At 40.8% G+C, this 11,197-nt stretch overlaps 1 long non-coding RNA gene across 1 annotated transcript; it reads left to right on the forward strand.

Annotated features, from left to right (window-relative positions):
* The first annotated feature begins 358 nt into the window (after positions 1 to 358).
* LOC118012522 lies at positions 359 to 10,834 on the forward strand. Its single transcript, XR_004679734.1, has 3 exons — positions 359 to 399; positions 698 to 797; positions 10,694 to 10,834. It is a non-coding gene; the product is annotated as an uncharacterized LOC118012522 (long non-coding RNA).
* The last annotated feature ends 363 nt before the right edge of the window (positions 10,835 to 11,197 follow it).

Here is an 11,197-nt window from a genome sequence, read left to right on the forward strand (position 1 = left end):
TCAGGGGAAATTTGGTTGCATACATTTACCAGCATCCTTTTTATTCTTATCTCTTTTTTTTAACATTCTTTAGAGTGTCAAGCTCATAGTGTGCTACATTTATGATATATAGACTGAAAGAATAATAGCAGTATAAATACCTCTCAAGATCTAAGGGTCGGGAAAACTATGTTCTAATTCTTAATCTGACCACAATTTGTTATGTAATCTTTTTTTTTTTTAAGATTTTATTTATTTATTTGACAGAGAGACACAGCGAGAGCAGGAACACAAGCAGGGGAGTGGGAGAAGGAAAAGCAGGCTTCCCGCCGAGCAGGAAGCCCGATGCAGGGCTCCATCCCAGAACCCCAGGATCACAACCTGAGCCAAAGGCAGACGCTTAACGACTGAGCCACCCAGGTGCCCCTTGTTATGTAATCTTGAGGATCATTCTCTCAATTTTGCCTGAGTTCTCCATCTATAAATATAGGGATACTGTTAGCTTTTTCTTAATTAAATAATGTAAATGATAGTACTTTATAAATGTATGTAAATGCAAGTTAGCATTATTACCACCTACTGCCAGAGCATCTGCTAAAGGACAAATACTGTGATAGTCTTGTGATAATGAAGATAAAGTAATTCTAGACCAGCTGTCTTCAAGTAGTCTCCAACCCTAGGTTAATCTTCCGTTACCATTTTTTCCCACTACCCTCAGAAGGAAATTCCACTGTACTGCTGTGTGACAACAGACTCTGGTGTGGTCTCTGTGCTGTGACACCATCCTGATCTCAGGCATTCCTTTCTTTGGACCCCAAGTACGTATCTTGCTCAAGGATAAATCCGGCAGTCAATATTTGTTGAATGAACTTGAACTTCCTGCTGTCTCTTGACCTTTGTACCTAATTCCTTTCCCAAGTCTCCATTTCTGTCAGTTGGTACCACCTTTATTCTAGTCTCACAGGCTTAAAATGTTGATCTTTTATTTTTATTAATTTCCTTTTCACTCTTCAAAGTTGATCACTCCTCACTGAGATCTCTCAATAGTAGACCCTTAAGATTCATCAGGTATTGGGGCGCCTGGGTGGCTCAGTCGTTAAGCGTCTACCTTAGGCTCAGGTCATGGTCCCAGGGTCCTGGGATCGACCCCCGCATCAGGCTCTCCGCTCCGCGGGAAGCCTGCTTCTCCCTTTCCCACTCCCCCTGCTTGTGTTTCCTCTCTCACTGTGTGTGTCTCTCTCTCTGTCAAATAAGTAAATAAAATCTTTAAAAAAAAAAAAAAGATTCATCAGGTATTAAGTCTTGACACCTTCAAAAAAAAAAAATACCGGAAATATAGAGAATATGATTTCTCCTGTAAAGAACATATGTCACGATATGAATATGAAAGCAAAGTTGTCTGTGTACAGAGAGTCACTAGCTAACTCTCCTGTACACCAGCCTCAAAATTCAAGCTCTAGTAAAATTATAAATAATTGTGAATGTTTGGGGCCTCTAGTTAAGAATTGAAAGCATCTACAAGTAACAAAAATGGAAATAAATGAAGAATACCCAAAGCAAAGGATATTTATTCAGAGCTTACTATAGTAAGTGGTCAGCCACCACACTTGAATTGGGCCAAGACCCAAAAGCAGTCAGGGAGTGTAAAGCTTTACAGTAGGAAAAGGCTTCGGGTATGCCTTGATAGCAGGTTTTAGAAAGCTAACTAGAAGTAGGACATCCTATGTGATTGTTTAGGAGTAAATGCCTTTCTCTAGTTGGCCCTAGGTTGGAAAGGGCAAAAACTAAGGAAGCTAGCAGTTACTGATCAAGTCCTGGCCACTTGGGGCAGTTGCCACAGAGATTGTGGTTTTGCCTTTCTGGACAAACTGCTGCAGAGGTTGTGAGTCAGAGTTCTATTTTTATATATGCTATGGTCATTGTCCCTTTGTATTTTCAGTCTCTCACAAAAGTCTACTATGTATCATCGTATTCTCTGCAGTACCTACCAGAATCCTGGTCACATAGCTCAATAAATATTTGATTTTATTTGCTTCCAAGGCATAGTTTAATGGATTGAGGTTTGCAGTTTTAAAATATTGTACATAAAAGACTGCTTTTGAGTGTGTGCCTTCCTGCATTTTATGGGGTAAATCATGTGCTATAAGGAAAGTCATAAACTTGGGAGGTTCTGAGATATCTCAGGTACAAGGGTTTATTGAACACAACCAAGTCTTAGATTTTAAAGCATTTCAAGGCAGATTAGAGGAGCAATATGTCAACAGAAATTTGAATAAAAGTTCTAAACATCCATAGAATAGGCATGCCAAGACAGTGCTTGATTGATGATCATTTATTGCCGTGTCCTTGAGGGCATGGACTAGAGCTCTGAAGGCATGATTGCTTCAAGCAGATCTAGATAGAGAAGGCTTTAGGAATAGGTGGAATCTGAACTTCATTTTAATCATGGGTAGGATTTTGATGAGGGGGTTGGGAAAGGAATGATATCTAAGAGAGTAAAAGAATGTGAGTGTAGGGGAGGAAAAATTCTTTTTCCTTTTACCCTCCTAGATTCTCCTGCTGGGACCCTGTAAAATTGGACTGACAAAAGACAGATTGACAAAAGAAAAACAGTTTATTAACATGTACAGCTCACATCATTCAGGAGAAACCTCAATGAAGAGTTAACTCAAAGGGGTGGTTAGAACTTGGGCTAATATAGCATCTTAACAAAACAACAATAATTTGTGGAGAAAAAACAAGAGAAAAAGTTTTCAACTTTCAAAAGCACTAAACCATTGGAAGGTAAACATATGAGGAAAATTAATGGAATGAAGGTTTATGCAGGTCCATCTTCGCACTGGCCTAAAGATGTTCTTCATGGCCATGAAACCTCCCTGGGCAAGGGGATTTCTGGCAGTCCTCATTTTTCAGAAGTTTCAGCTTTTAGTCAGATAAAGGAAATCTCAGGAAGGCTTCTTTCTGCATCTATTAATTCTCATTTACTCAAAATAATCCTTATGCCAAAGTAGCATATTTTGGGGTGGCATATTCTGGCCCCCTACATGAGCAACTGGAAAAGGTGTGTCCAGAGGCAAGTTATAAAAGTGATTGGGCAGAGCACAGCATGTATGTAAAGAAGCAATGGGAAATGAGACAAATGAGGTGAGTTCTAGAGTTGCAGCATGCTCTGGAAACTAGGCCAGAGAGTTTGGACTTTTATTTTGTATATGATGGAACCTAAGAATTGCAAATAAGTGAGAAACACTTTTAGTAAATCAGAAATTACTGTCCAGGGTGCCTGGGTGGCTCAGTTGGTTAAGCGACTGCCTTCGGCTCAGGTCATGATCCCGGAGTCCGGGAATCAAGTCCCGCATCGGGCTCCCTGCTCGGCGGGGAGTCTGCTTCTCCCTCTAACCCTACCCCCTCTTGCGCTCTCTCTCTCACTCTCTCTCTTTCTCTCAAATAAATAAATAAAAAAAATCTTTAAAAAAAAAAAGAAATTACTGTCCATTAGACCTTTACCAGCGTGGCCGTACTATGGAGACACTGCATAAGACAAGGAGCCTGCCTTCAAGGAATTCACGTTATAGGCAGAACTGATTATGTAATTAGGGCAGGTATTTGCTAGACTGGAAGATACTGAATCTAAATGTACTTCTCTGTTACCGTATTAGCACTGTGTACTGTGCTGGCCACCAAATTGATGCTTATTTTGAAAAGGGTCTTACTTGAATATTACTTCCTTTAATATCTTCCCATTGAAGGTATAATTGTCAAGGTACTAGACAAGACTAAAGGCCATCTAACTAATCCTGAGGAACTTAAAATGGCACTGTCCATGCCTACTCTGTGCCTTCAACTAGCTGACCAGGCCCTGGCCAGCTAAGTGACCCATGCCAACAGGCTAGAGCGAGGTAATGAGCTCACTGAGAGCCATATCCACTTCCCAACTTGATCTTGACCTCAGCTTCTAACTTGTTCTCTTATCTCTCATCTTTGGCTTGTGCTCTGTTCGATACTTGATATCTGATACCACTCATCAAGGACAGCCTTGGCTCTTTATTATCATTTGCACCAACACCTGAGCTCCCATGTGCTGCTAGACATTAAGTAAACAACCCAACCTGAGCCTCATAGTCCCTGGAACCCTCCCTCGGCCCATGTGGCCCATGTACAGCCTGGGTTGCCTCAACTCCCAACGGAGAAGATTTGAAAGAAAAAACAGACTGAGGCTAAGACACGTGTAATGGATGTGACTATTCTTGTTTTCTCCTGCTTTGAGTAGAGGCCCCAAAACACAGAATAAACGATAGATAGCAAAAGACAGTTAAGTTTTAAGGTGACGTCTCAGACTATGGGGGACTGATAAAGAGGTATCCTACTCCAGTTTTGCCATCGGCACACCCCTTGTAGCCAGGCTGTATATGTAGACTAAAAATCCATGAGAGGATTCAAAAGATGGGAAAGTAATTGCTTGAAGATAGTTGTCATGTGATCTGAACATCCCCATCAGCATCTCCATGAGAAATTGGGAGGTATGCTTCTCTCCTCTTCCAGCCAACCAAGGGAGGAGGGGAGGGCAGGCACTTCAAGGAAGTATTCAAAGGTCCTGGCACATGTTCTCTCAAGTTTAAGGAACACAAAACACAAGGACTGGTGCCCAAGTCAGAGTGACAAAAGGCACTGGAGCCTACAGAAGGCTTGCTGCTCTGACTGCAAGATAAAGAAAGGGAATTCTCATGGGAATAGCCTGTATTTTGAGGTGGGGCCAAAGAAGGTGAGTTTCTCCTGGGCCAGAAGGGAACCCCATAGGAAGGAGCAATTTGGGATTTTTAAGGGTGACTCTATCCACTAGGGCTGCTTAGAGGGATAAGGTATCCCTAACAGAGACTACTCAGGGGAAGATCGTGAGTGGTCAAGTGAATGAGACAGGATCATGCCAAGGTAACTACAGGAAACACATTTCCCACCAGAGGCATTCCCTGAGAATGAAGACCTGCATTTGGAATATACCACAGCAGTGATGTTCTGGTAAAGGTTTAACAACTAGATCTTCAGGACAAGGGTCCAGATGTGTAGCATTTCTGACTTCCATGGTATGATTCCATGGCTCCAGACTCCCAGCACAGCAACTTCAGGCTACCCATGTGACATCTAAGTGGCATTAGAAAAAGATGCACAGTAGAACATCATTATAAAGTACTTCTGCCATGCAGATGCAGTAGACATAGGTAAACCCAAGACAAGAACATCAATTATAGTAAAATGTAGTTAACTAGGAGGTGATGAGTATTTATTATCTTATTTTAAAACATTTATTTAATTATAAGTTTATATATAACTTAATTTTTAATGATGGCTAGACTTAACAACCACCTAATATTCTGGATCATTGAACAGTGTCCTGGGATCGAGTGCCGCTTCAGGCTCCCTGCTCAGTCGGGGGGAGTTGGGGTCTGCTTCTCCCTCCCTCAGCCCTCCCCCTGCTCATGCACGCACCCTCTTTCTCTCAAAAATAAATCATAAAAAAAAAGAGAAAGAAATGGGATAACATTGCTGCTGCAAGCTGGGAAACGAGAGGAGTCAAGAACCAACTAATGATAGGGGGTAGCAACAAGAAAATTGTGTCACAGGAGGTGGGGGAATATAAATCCTGTTGAAAATACCCTGAATTTGGCTCCTAAAAGATGTATTTAAATATTAGGTGTCTCTCTCCTTTTTTTTTTTTTAAAGTAGCGAACTTCCATGTATGTGGCTATTGTTAGATTAGATTTTATTTTATTTTATTTTATTTTTTTAAAAGATTTTATTTATTTATTCATGAGAGACAGAGAGAGAGGCAGAGGGAGAAGCAGGCTCCCAAGGAGCAGGGAGCCCGATGCGGGACTCGATCCCAGGACGCTGGGATCATGACCTGAGCCGAAGGCAGACGCTTAACCATCTGAGCCACCCAGGCGCCCTAGATTAGATTTTAAAAGCTGAACCTTGCAAAACCTAAAATACCTAGAGTACTGCTTCGCCTTCCAAAGTCCTCTGTGTTGTGCTTTCAAGGGTTTTGAACTGCAGTTCAATTAAGATATAAAATAGGGGCTTTGAAATTCGGCAAGGTGTGGGTGGTGAGCAAACCAGGCAGCCAAAGCTGTTGGAAAATCCTCATCTTAGAATGACCTTCACTTCAGCTTCTCCCCCCTGCCAGGAGTTTGAATCCTTAATGTCTCCTTGGCTCAGCTGTTATCACTGAACAGTATGACTTATGAGGACACACAAAATAGGAAAACTGGAAAAATGTAGTTAGAACCCACTAGATTTAGCATTAATGTCTTAGCAAATGTTAAGAACTTTTCTTCCCCAATTTCCCCAATAGACTTTATTTTTTTAAAGCAGTTTTAGGTTCACAGCAAAACTAAATGGGAGATAGAGGGTTCCCATATAAGCCCTTCTCCTACCCTCTACCAGCATCCTGCATCAGATTAAGGTAGTATTTTAAATGTGGTGATTTTACATATACAAGCCATTCTTCCGTGCCTCTCCCATCTGACAAAAATAAACAAAAGGTTTTTTTCACACTGTGCATCTGCTACAGCTAAAAGGGAGTCTCTGGTACTGTAGATGATTGACGCTTCAGTTTTCCTGACAGACCAAGTTGATCACCCCTCCCCCACCCAAGGGCATGAAAACTTGCCCCTCTGTATATTCCACACAGGAATTTTCAGGGAGAGATGTCAGCTGCCTTCATCCCACTACCTTCCCTGCCAGACTTAAGCTGTCAATGGTCTTTTCTTTTAAATAAATGAAATGAATAAATCTGAAACTACAGATGGTCCCCAACTTAAAATGGTTGGATTTTTATAGGTTGATTTTTTAAATTTTTCTTATGTTGATGCAAAAGTGATATGCATTCTGTTGAAACTTCACTTCGAATTTTGAATTTGGGTCTTTTCCCAGGCTAGTGATAGGCGGTAGATGGATCCTCGCTTGTGATGCTGGGCAGCAGGCTACAGCTTCCAGCCAGCTATACAGTCATAAGGGCAAACAACAAGTACACTTAGAACCAGTCTGTACCCACATAGCCATTCTGGTTTTCACTTTCAGTCAATCAATTCCATAAGATAGTTAGCACTTCATTATAAAATAGGTTTTGTGTTAGATGATATTGTCCTCCTGTGGGCTAAGGTAAGTGTTCTGAGCACGTTCAAGGTAGGCAAGGCTAAGCTACAATGGTAAATGGTAGCCATTTAACAGATGCCAAAGACTAGGTGTATTAAATGCATTATAGTCTCAATTTATGATGGGCTTATCAGGCTATAACCATCATAAGTTCAAGAAGATCTGTAATTGTATACTGTGCTATATTTGCCTGTCTATATTTTATAATGGGTCAACTAGGGCTTTGAGCTTTAATTCAAATGTATTTTCATCATAAAGATTCCATGGAGCCAACCCAACCCTTCCTTGTTCAATCCCTGGGCAAATCTGTAGTGGAGACACTTGAGTACAAACATAATAGGGATACTGAGCAAATTAACACAAATCTAGTGCTTTAATTCATTAGCTTGCTCTTTATCACATACTTATTTTGTGCTAGATATGGTGCTTGCCACACCATAATAAGTTAATCGGAAATGGCCCCTGTCCCTGAGGAGTTCAGTCTAATGTGGTGGTTCTCAATGAGCTGATTTTATCCCTGCAAAGGACATTTGGCAAACCTCTGGAGATATTTTTCGGTTGTCCAGTGGGGAAGGTGCTACTGGTGTCTAGTGGGTAGAGGCAAATAATGTTGCTAAACACCTTTAATACTTAGGATACTCCCTTAAAAAAGAATGTCAGTAGTGCCAACAAGAGTCCTATCCCAAAATGTCAATAGTGCTGAGGTTGAGATACTTTGGTATAATGAGTGGAATTATGTTACTCACAGATTTACTGAAGAGTAAACTCCATTTTCCCTGGAGAATTCCCCCTATTGGGACTCCTTACTTAGAATGAAGTGTTTTGAGGTTAATATAGACATCCCAAATCTGCAAACAGAAATAGGTCCAGCCAACATCAGAAGAATGCACAGGACGAGCAGCTTCTTTTGCTTACTGTGATGTTTTCAGATTCTATTACAAATCATGCTCAACCTAAGGGCCAAGGTAAAATGAAATGAAGAGTCTGTAAAACCTTTGGTGTTGGGTTACACTCCTACTTCACATCCAGGAGAGAAATGCCCCGCCCAACTCAGAGAAGTGGAAGCTAACCTTGACCCTACAAGGTCTCTCTCTCTCTTTCCTTCTTCCTTTTCTTCCTTCTTTTTTTCCTCTCCCTTCTTCTCTAAATCCCTCTAGCTCTTACATGTACCTTATTTCACATTTGACTATGCATAGCTTTGAAGATACAATCTTGTCATTTCATGAATAGAAATATTGTCTTTTCAAGAAATGACATAATAGGAAATTTCTTCTCTACTTCTTTTTTGTCCTCCCCTGGCCTAACAAAATGGTAACCATTTAACAGATGCCAAGTGACTTAAGGGAAGGAAAGACCTGTATCTTAACATAAGACTCTAAGTGTAGAGATAGGAAAAGAGGGAAGACATCAAATATGTCATAAGATGACATCTAAATACGGTATAATGAATCAGAAGAAAAAAATGCTAGAAAGGCTATTCCTGGGACACCCAGTACAATTTGTACAATGGACTGTACATTACATAGTAATGGGTATTAAAGTTAAATTTACTGAATTTGGTCATTGTTCTGTGGTTATATAAGAGAGTATCAGGAAATACATCAGGAAAAGGTAAAGGGTTATGATATCTGGGATTTACACCTAAACGGTTCCACAGCACAAAAAGTAGTAATACTAATAAATGTGTGTGTGCATTTATATGAACATATACATAGAAAGAAATGGTGATAAAGCAGATACGGCAGAATGCCAACAATTAAAGAGTCAAGAGGAAGAGTGTATGAGAGTTCATTGTACAATTCTTGGCAGTGTTCTATAAGTTTAAAGTTTCAAAATAAAGAATTTGAAAATTACATATATATAAAATATTGGGAGGAAATTTAGCGTACACTTGGCAGTTGCTTAACGGCATCCAGCAAAGAAGAGTGAAAGACAGTTTCCTCAAATGGAAATTACACTTTTGCCATCTGCTATAAGCATGATTTACTTATGAGGCTACAGCAAGTTTCATGTGTGAGATGGAGTTAAGCCAATTCAGGAAGTGTTGTGCTTTTCTTATTAAGCAACATATGCCAAAGCTACATTTGGATGAAAGCCTGTAAAACTTGGATGGAGAGATTCTCTATAGCTTCCTGTTCCAGCTGAAGGGGCAGCATCCAATTACTTATTCCCACACAGTTAAGAAAAAATTTACATTCTCATTCCCCCTTGAACTTCTCAAGTCGTAGATTAATGGTCAAGGTAAAAGTCAGAGAGGCCTTAGGGGGAAATGTCTAATTGTTTTTCTTCCATCCCTTACTTCAAGCCCTGAAAATGTTCTGAGCTTCAGTTCAGTGCTAGTTCTTGTAGACTACGGTCTGATTTTTTTTTTTTTTCTGCCATGGCACTCCTAAATACTCTGTGTGTTTTCAAGTTTCTGTACCCCAATGCCTGAAATTCTATGATGATCTAGAACGATTCCCAGCTATCACATACACTTATCTCACCATAGTGAAGAAGTAAACTACTTATCATCCCCACCACCCTAATTTGGAGCATCGCTGATTGTTTGATGCATTGAAATGTTTAATAAGTGCCAAACCTCCTCCTCTCCCAGTCTTTCACCATCTCAGTAATTGGGCATATCATTCACCCTGGGGTTGGGGAGTGATAGCCTTTATTCACCTGTTTTCTCACACCCAGATACATCAACAAGTTCTGTCAGCTCCACCTTCAAAATACATCTAGGCACTTTTCACAACCTCCACCCCCACACCCTAGTCCACACCACTATCCCCTCACCTTGACTACCAAAAGTACTTCCTATCGATCGGCCTCCACACTTGCCCTATACAGCCTTTTCTCCAAGCTGCATTTAGAATGATCTTCTAAAAATGTGAATCAAACCATATCATTCCCATTCTCAAGGCCATCTACAGTTCTCTTTGCTCCGAATAATCCAATATTCTTATGGAACTTACAAGGCCCTAAATACAGGGGCCCCTACCCACCTTTCCTGCCATTTATCCCCTAGCTCACAAGGTTTCAGCCACACCACCTTCTTGGAGTCAGTCCCTCCATCATCCTTAGCCCTTCCTGCCTTAGAACCTTTGCATCTGCCATTCCCTTTCCCTGGAACACTATTCCTGAAAAGTTCTAAGTCATCTCCTCAGAAACATTTTTCCCCAGTCCACTGTCCTCCCATCACTGCACACATACACACCCCCATCACTTTTTATTACCCTACCTCACTGTATACTTTTCTTCCTAGCACTTAGCACTAACTGAAAATGCAGTGTGATTTATTATTTTGTTTGTTTTCCATCAGATTATCAGCTCCATGAGTGCAGGAACTTTTTCTGTCTTGTTCACCACGGCATCCCTAGCATCTAGATCAGTGTCTAAAATATGAAAGGAGCTAAATTAATATTAACTAATGGAATGAATGCATGACATATGCTGACAAATTTTCCTAAAGAAGCTCCCCGCTCCAGAGCAGTTAGCCTACAGTTAATGTTGTTGGAGTCATTGTCATTGTCCTCAACTTTTCAGAACTCTTGCTGTTACTGCTCCCTTGTCTTCCTAGGAGCTCTTAAAAACCAGGACTATGAGAGAATAAAGGAAGAGATTAACAGTTTGGAGGAGATCAACTCACTTTTCAAGTGTGGCATAGCACATGGGTGTAGTATAGGCCTGAACATGTGGGATCATCTGAGATGACAGGAAAGGCAAGTATGACAAAAAATACCTCCTCTACTGGACAAGGACATAGCCTGAAATTCTACTGTTAAGAATTAAATTATTAAGGGGTACCTGGGTGGCTCAGTCGTTAAGTGTCTGCCTTCTGCTCAGGTCATGATCCCAGGGCCTGGGATCAAGCCCAACATCAGGCTCAGCAGGGAGCCTGCTTCTCTCTCTCCCACTCCCCCTGTTTGTGTTCCCTCTCTCTGTCAAATAAATAAATAAAATCTTAAAAGAAAGAATTAAATTATTAAGTCATCTGCATTAAGATGTTGATTCTTCTTCAATTCTCAGACCATTCATAAGTTCTCAGTGAATGGTACTCTTCTCCATCCTCAGTGCCTCCCAC

Source organism: Mirounga leonina, unplaced genomic scaffold (assembly GCF_011800145.1).
Source record: "Mirounga leonina isolate KUSES-001 unplaced genomic scaffold, KU_Mleo_1.0 Mir_151, whole genome shotgun sequence".
NCBI classification, from domain to species: Eukaryota; Metazoa; Chordata; class Mammalia; order Carnivora; family Phocidae; genus Mirounga; species Mirounga leonina.